This window comes from Triticum dicoccoides, chromosome 7A (assembly GCF_002162155.2).
Source record: "Triticum dicoccoides isolate Atlit2015 ecotype Zavitan chromosome 7A, WEW_v2.0, whole genome shotgun sequence".
Taxonomy (NCBI): Eukaryota; Viridiplantae; Streptophyta; class Magnoliopsida; order Poales; family Poaceae; genus Triticum; species Triticum dicoccoides.
The window spans coordinates 613,754,333-613,760,882 of record NC_041392.1 but is presented as its reverse complement, the minus strand read 5'-3'; the positions used below and the strand labels follow the sequence as shown (position 1 = coordinate 613,760,882).

Below are 6,550 nucleotides of genomic sequence, written 5' to 3'. Positions count from 1 at the left end.
AAGCTGTGATTGGAGATTAGAGGGACTGTGGTATTCTCAGCCCATCAGGGTTCAAGTCCCGGTGCTTGCATTTATTTCTGTATTTATTTCAGGATTTCTGACGATGCGCATTCAGTGGGAGGAAACATTTCATCGATGACGAGCTGCTTACGGTGGCTTTGTAAATTTCAAGGTGATATGCCAGGTGAGTCTTTCGGAGACGCTCGTAAGAATAGGATGTGCGTGTGTGCGTTTGTAGAAATGAGTATATGTGCGTGTATATAAACGCTTGCGTCTGTGCTGTGTTAAAAAAAATGTATCGACCGTAACGTTGCCTTTCGGCATGCAGTTTGCACCGTACTAGTAGTACATTATTTATACCCCAATTTGGCGCCGGTACGTACGTGACAGCCTGACCTGTGGCACGCACGCACGTACGTACGGTGCACATGAGACAATAGCCAGAGCAGACCAGATCAGACGACACGAGAGAGAGATGCAACATACAGTAAGTACTAGCTACTACTATTATATAAGATGTGATGGTTAGACACATACATACTCATGGCAAGCTTGCTAGCTGGTGATCTCATCGATCGATGGCCTCTGAGATATGACGCGAAACTTGGAAATGTAGCGAAAAAAGACATTGGTGCACATGCACGCATACATTGCGTCATATTCATGCATGCATGCATGCCTGTAGTAGTAGACCGGTAGCAATATACGTATTATGCTAATCATCATTAAGGCGTACGCTATGTACGTACATATAGTACTCAAGTACGTAAATGTTACTGCAAAGTACATAATGCGTACGTGCCTACACAAGTCTTTGTCCCTTAACTCTCCTACCGTACATTTGTTCTCCACGTACCAGGAGTGCTTTACCTTTTTGGTTATGCCCCTGTCGATCAGAACGCTATGTAATTAATTATTTCATCAACCTACATGCATGTTAGTACACATTTACACTGCTCTTACGTACACATGCATTAATTGCATGTTACACATTTATACTGCTCTACCTACATACTCCTATATGTGTGTCAGTGTGTGTAATTGTGTATACATATCTAGGTTTGTTAAGCTTTTCTTTTCAGGGTATATATATTCGTTTGTTCAATGTGAGCGCCTAGAGCTAGCTTAGTCGATTGAGATTATTTCTCCTCGCGTGAGAGGAGAAAACAACAACCAAAAACTGAAAAAAAAAACAGCACGAATCTCTATAGCATGAACTGAGCTATATCGACCGAAAAATAGCAAAACCATTGTCCAATTGATGCCAACAGTACGATGGGTGTGGCTGTATTCGCGTGAATGATTCCTACTCTACAAGACTACAACACCCGTATATATTGCATTATACTACTAGTATACGTAGCCATGGAACAAAATTAACAATGGATGGACCAGTTTCTAGTAAAACTTGTTTGGGTGGCGACATGAGAACCAACGAATTAGAAAAGTGGCATGTTGTTAAGATTCCATGGTACTGTTTCGATCGTACTCAACTGATTGGCTTTGACATGGTCTAAATCAGTGTGTGTGTGTGTGTGTGTGTGAGAGAGAGAGAGAGAGAGAGTAATCATGCATGAATGCATGATGCTTGCATGTCGACAAGGGTCAGTGTTTTTGTCAATAATAGCTAATTAAACTGAATCTTGGTGCCCACTCTGTCAAGATCTCACTTCTCTTCTACTATAATAGAGGGAGCAGTTAGTTTCTTTATTTTATATATGCGGCGAAAAGCATGGATTTGTCTTGCATACTCAGGTTCATCATCCTAATCCATACATACATGCATGATGCATCCACCTTAAATTTGTACCCTAGCTACCTAGCTTAATTGCCCTGGCTGGCCCTTTTTAGTACTAGTTGCTAGCCTAGTTACTGCTATGACTTATGAGCTCGAAAAAGAGATACACCAGTCACTAGATAAAGAGAGTGTGCGCATGTGTGTAGGTGAGGCCAACTCCACCGCGCGACCCCAAACGGATGTCCGTTTTGTCCTGTTTTTGTCCCTTTAGGTAGGGATTTGGGGTCGTGTCCGGGCCTATCCTGGGATGCGGTGGCCGTGTGCCCAGCGCGCGGCCGCATCCTTTTGCCCCATCCTGTCCGTCAGGGCCAAGAATTGCCCAAATTTGCATTAAAACTAGTTTCGAACCCAAATATTTGTCTGAAAATTAAAATAGTTTTACAACCCAATTGAAATTGTCTTTAATAAAATAGTTTTACAACCAAATCGAAATTGTCTTGACTGAACATAAAATGGACAAATACATCTATTGGTTGCCAACATGATCCCACACGTGCTCAACCAAGTCATTTTGAAGATTCACATGAGTGTGCCAATCACGCATCTCACGGTGGAATTGGGCAAACTGTTCAAATGTGGCCGGGTCTTGGTGCAGGGGCTCAATATTTTCACCTTGATAATCAAATCCTTGGTCGAAGATACTCTCATCACGCTCGTCCTCGACGATCATGTTGTGCACGATCACACAAGCAGTCATCACCTCCCAAAGCTTCCTTTCATCCCATGACAGTGCAGGGTTTCGAATGATACCCCACCGGGATTGAAGCACACCAAAAGCACGTTCCACATCCTTTCTAACACTCTCTTGCATTTGGGCAAATCTCTTTCTCTTCTCACCTTGGGGTTTCGAGATTGTCTTCACAAAAGTTGACCACTGAGGATATATACCATCTGCTAGATAGTATCCCTTGTTGTAATGGTGGCCGTTGATCTCAAAGTTGACAGGTGAGGAGTGGCCTTCTGCAAGCCTCGCGAAGACTGGAGAATGCTGCAGCACGTTGATATCATTCTGAGAACCTGCCATGCCATATCCAAAGATCTTGTGATGCCACCGCTTCTAATATGACACTGCACCCGTTAACATGCCCCTTGTACTGGCCCTGCCAAGCAAATTGACAGTTCTTCCACTCCCAGTGCATACAATCTATGCTGCCAAGCATACCTAGAAAGCCTCTAGCTGCGTTGGTCGCCAACAATCTCTCTGTATCAGCGGTAGTTGGCTGCCTCAAGTACTCTGGGCCAAAGACCTCGATCACAGCCTGGCAAAACTTGTACATTGACATCAGACATGTTGTCTCACTCATACGCACATACTCATCCACCAGATCGCCTGGAATTCCATATGCAAGCATGCGGATGACCGCGGTGCATTTCTGGTAGGAGGAGAATCCAAGCTTGCCAAGGGCATCCGTCTTGCACTCGAAATATGGGTCATGAGCAACCACTCCCTCTCGGATACGATTGAACACATGCCTGGCCATACGAAAACGGCGACGAAATTTATCCGGCCTGAAGAGCGGGGTGTCGGCAAAGTAATCTGCATAGAGCATGGCGTGGCCTCTTTCCCTGTTGCGGTCCAGGTTGGGAGCACGGCCAGGGACTGACCCCCTGTATCGAGGAAGCTGTTGTTGAATATGGTCGTGAACGACCAGTGCAGCCACCACAAGATCGTCATCATCCGACGACGAATCGTCCGATGAACAAAGGAAGTGATGGTAGAAAAGCTCGTCTCCACTGTCCATACCTTTGTTGGCAAAAGGTCGAACACCTTGCGCTCGTGGTGGCGAAGAGGCCGCGATGATCACCTCGACGCAGCAGGGTGGTTGTCGGCTGGCTACAGGCCGCTCTGGAGCTCTCGTGGGAATCTGCCTCGGCCGCCGTGGTACGTCGCCGGCAGTCGTGTCCCCTCTGCCACCGGCAAGGACGGCGAGGGCCAAACCTCCTCCGATCGACGACCAAAACTACGGCGGAAGCGCGGGCGTGGTGGCGGCCATGTCGAGATGTGGTTTGGTACGGATGGCGGGGGGGCTGCGCGGTGAGGAGGCGGCCGGAGAATAGCGGCGGCGCTGGCGGCGGGCGGGGCGGGGAGAGAGGGTGAAGCGTTGGGAGTGGAGGGACTGCTAGTGTCCCCGACAGGCGGGCCACGGGGGGACAAGGGCGTGCGTCGAGACCGTCCGCGCGCGTCCGTTTTACCCCAAACCGAGCGTAAGTTTGGGTCGGGGATGGATCGAAAGCGGACGAAATCCGGACATTTCTCCGTTTGCGCCCGCACGCTGGGCCGTCTCGTTTGTCCCTTTTACCTCAAACGGACGGGGGCGAACAGTATAGGGTGGCGCGATGGAGTTGGCCTGAGGGACATGCTGCAGCAGAAAGAAAGGGTCTCCAAAAGTACAAGCTATAGGTTGAGGGGATGATGCATGCTGAGGTGTGCTGTGGCCTACCCCTTCCTAGTTGTTTGGGCCCTGTCCGTGTGTGAGATTGGTTGATGACAGACATGAAACGATGGATGACAGACAGTGCAAGGGAGAGATGGATGTCACTGTCACTGCCATTGCCATTGCCATTGCCATGAGAGAGAGAGGGAGGGAGGGAGAGAAAGTACATCTAGCTAGCTTGGTGAGAGAAACTAGACAAATTTAGAGCCATCCTCCTTCGTACTAGCAACTGCCATTGACTTGCTTACCGGCCGCATTATATATCTCCAACCTAGCTGAGCTAGCGAGCTGCCTTTAAACTTGTCTCTCTCCATTTCCTCCCATCCGGAGCTAGCTGGCTAGCTTAGGCAGGAACTCGAGGAAGAAAGGAGCCAGGGAAGAAGAGGGAGAAAATGGGTCGAGCCCCCTGCTGTGACAAGGGCAGCGTGAAGAAGGGGCCATGGTCGCCCGAGGAGGACAGGAAGCTCAAGGACTACATCCACACCCATGGCACAGGCGGCAACTGGATCGCGCTCCCCACCAAAGCCGGTATGTCCATTACACCTACCTATATCCATCTGCATTTCTGCACATGCGTGCATGCACGTTCACTCATGTCGTGGAGATGATTCAGGCCTGAAGAGGTGCGGGAAGAGCTGCCGCCTGCGTTGGCTCAACTACCTGCGGCCGAACATCAAGCACGGCGACTTCTCCGAGGAGGAGGACAGGGTGATCTGCGCCCTCTTCGCCGCCATCGGCAGCAGGTGGTCCATCATCGCCGCGCAGCTCCCCGGGAGGACCGACAACGACGTCAAGAACTACTGGAACACCAAGCTCAAGAAGAAGCAGCTGCACCTGCTCATCGCCGCCGCCGCTCAGTCCACCCATGGCCAGCAGTACAGCTCCAGACCACCGGCACCGCCATTTACCGTTGAGCACCACCACCACACTAGCTCTACCTCTGCTGCATCTCTAGGCCAGCTCCTCATGTTTGGAGTCGGAGGAGGCGACCACCACCAGCAGCAGCAGTACATGTCGTCGAGCTCCTCGGTGGACATCTCCAACAACACCAGTGCTGCTGCTGCTGCTGCTGCTGCTGCTGGCCTGCAGGAGAGCTTCATGTTTGGTGGCTTGCAGTTTCAGCAGCAGGAGGAGGACACCAACAGCCTGCTCTCACCAGCAGCAGCAGCATCTGGGAATGACATCATGACCTATGAGCATCATGAGATGATTTCGCCGAGCAGCTTCTTCTTCTACGGCGACGGTGCCGGCGGTGCTGCAGCAACCCAGGAAGGGACTAGGTTCCTTTATTAGTAATCGCATCAGCCACGCATGCATGCAAGACACATGTAGACATTGATGTTAATTTCTTTGCATGCATTTCCCCCCGGCCGCCCCATATATAGGAGTATGAATTAAAGCCATGGCCGATGCAGGTTGGTTAGTATTATTTATTTATTTTTGTTTTTTGTTTCATATATGTTGAGATGACCTCTCCCTAGCTAGATAGTTTATGTGGTGGTGTTGCTGCTGTGCTGTAATAAGCTAATGTAGGTTGTAAACTTGTAATTCTAAATATTCTTGTTTATTTAATCACCCTAAACAATCAATCATGGAACTAAACATTCGTTTGTAGCTGTTACATGCATAGGCATGGGCAATGGGCAATGCAAGGGGAGAGTGTACGTTTGCCTCCCTTGCATGCGCTAATATACTACACCTAGGTATAGGCACCACATGTACGTACAGCGCACTGACAGTACACTAACATGAATGCTTATAGTTGTTGAGTGTAAATTGATGGAGTCGATTGTATGGCCGGCTGGGTTTGTAACGCCGAACCGTCAAACTTTAACTCCTCAAACATCTCCTCTAATCTTCACTTTTCAAATTTTGAAGAGTTAAAAAAATACGAACCTAACAGAACCCTCAAACGAACTAGACCCCACATGGAACCTCTGTCTCCCTTTTCCTCATTCTTCTTTCTTCTTTCTTCCGTTCACGTGGCCAACGATGACTTTTCGGCAGTAGATGATTTGCATGCGCTAGCTAGTACTCCCTCCGTTTCAAATTACTCGTCTCAGAAATAAAAATAGATGTATCTAGAACTAAAATACATCTAGATACATCTATACCTGCGATAAGTAAAGTAATTTGGAACGGAGGGAGTACCTAGGGTATATATCGATGCTCCGCAAAAACAATATAACAGTGGCTCAATGTGTGACGTAAGCTTGCGATGAAGTAGTCGACAAAGTAGCTAAAATTCATCCTCCACGGGTCATGGCTTGGGCGCTTCTTCAAATGAATGGGTTCTTCCGCCATCCTTCTCCTAGTG

The 6,550-nt window shown here is 48.6% G+C and overlaps 1 pseudogene; it reads left to right on the top strand.

Annotated features, from left to right (window-relative positions):
* The window catches only part of LOC119332021, a 27,855-nt pseudogene that overhangs the window by 1,879 nt on the left and 19,426 nt on the right, over positions 1-6,550 (top strand).